Source organism: Apis dorsata, unplaced genomic scaffold (genome assembly GCF_000469605.1).
Source record: "Apis dorsata unplaced genomic scaffold, Apis dorsata 1.3 scaffold_69, whole genome shotgun sequence".
Taxonomy (NCBI): domain Eukaryota; kingdom Metazoa; phylum Arthropoda; class Insecta; order Hymenoptera; family Apidae; genus Apis; species Apis dorsata.
Genome location: NW_006263367.1, coordinates 415,406 through 416,941, shown reverse-complemented (window position 1 = coordinate 416,941; position 1,536 = coordinate 415,406). Strand labels below are relative to the sequence as shown.

Below are 1,536 nucleotides of genomic sequence, written 5' to 3'. Positions count from 1 at the left end.
CCCCCCTCCTCTCCCCTCCTCTCCACGTTCCCCTAATGAGAAAATTTTCACACCCTAATTTGATCCACGTCATCTTTTGTCACGTAGTCCCAGTCGATTTTTTGCACACCCACGATTTACTTATTTATTATCATTATTATACAGGGGTACACGTACACACAGGATACACAGTTCAGTGCAGATATTTCTAAAGAATAAAAGAAAGAATAAAAGGGGGAAAAAAAATATTGTCATCGTCGGTCGGAATTTTTTCGGTAATAACTTTGGTTCAATTTCGAAGGAACTTTTTGTCTTCGAGGTATGATCGCTTGCGAAGAATTTGATTTTTTTTTTTTTTCCTTTTTTTACGAGAAAAATTATTAAAATTATATAGAGAGAGAAAGACCTTGGAACAAAGTATAAAATAATTACACGGAGAGAAATTACGCGTAACGGGTGGTTGTACCACGCGTTTTCTTTCTGTTAAACGCCCGCAATTATCGTGAAATTATCGCAAATAACGAATCACGAGCCATGACCTGAAAATTGCTTATCGACGATTCGTGGCTCGATTAATAGCATGGGAATTTTCGATCGTTGTTACGTAGATTTAACCGTGATTAGAAAATAATAAACGATAAATCTTGCGAGCGCGGTTGTCACGAGGTGAAAAAAAAAAAAAAAAAAAAAAATGGTGACTCGTAACTCGAAGAGGAAAAAAAATGTTCCTTTCAGAAGATAGAATCTTTAACGAACAAATCGTTTCGATTTCTTTCGAACAGAACCAAAAAAAAAAAAAGAAAGAAGATAATCAGGCCCATAATGAAAACGAAATGACAAATCTCTTGCGTACTCTCGTGGTTAGAAATAGCTGCAGATTGTTGAAAGATATTAATAATAACAGAAAAAAAAAGAAAAATCAATAAGTGGCGTGTGACCCTTTATAAGCGATATACTGACCTCAGCAGCATGCGGAACACAAGGTGGTTTAATTAAATTAATTCGGAATTAAGAAGAAATATTTATACATTTATTGTAGAAAAATACAATAAAATTCGCGAGTGATAAATTTTTCAAAAAAAAAAAAAAAAAAAAAAAAAAAAACGAGAAACGTGAAAATTAATTTGCGAAAGCAAACTGGAGAACCACCGGAAGTTCCGCTCGTAGTTGAGTCGCTTGTACGCCCTATCTACGTTTTTTACGCGAATCCCTGGTTTTTTCTTCCATCTGTTTCTTCGGCTTGTGGTGTAGGACGTAGGATTTGGAATTGATTGAATTAATTTTTCATTACCTTTTATTGTCGTTATTTTCTTTTTTTCTTTCTTTCTTTCTTTCTTTTCTTTTTTCTACCTTTATATATATATATTAATTCCCCCGTTGAAATACATTTATTACGTCTCTGTTCACACGTTTGTACGTCGTGTTACATATATATATATATACTATTTTTACCAATGTCAGTATTATACGAACGATATATATATATATTTTATTATATTTGTCATTTTATATATATATCCGTTAAATATTATCCGTATAGTGGAACGCATATGTGTA

General features: G+C 32.9%; 1 protein-coding gene across 21 annotated transcripts in view; it reads left to right on the top strand.

Annotated features, from left to right (window-relative positions):
- Nucleotides 1–1,536, top strand: part of LOC102672830 (CUGBP Elav-like family member 4) — a 214,641-nt gene that overhangs the window by 153,934 nt on the left and 59,171 nt on the right. The gene's annotated exons all lie outside the window — the stretch shown is intronic.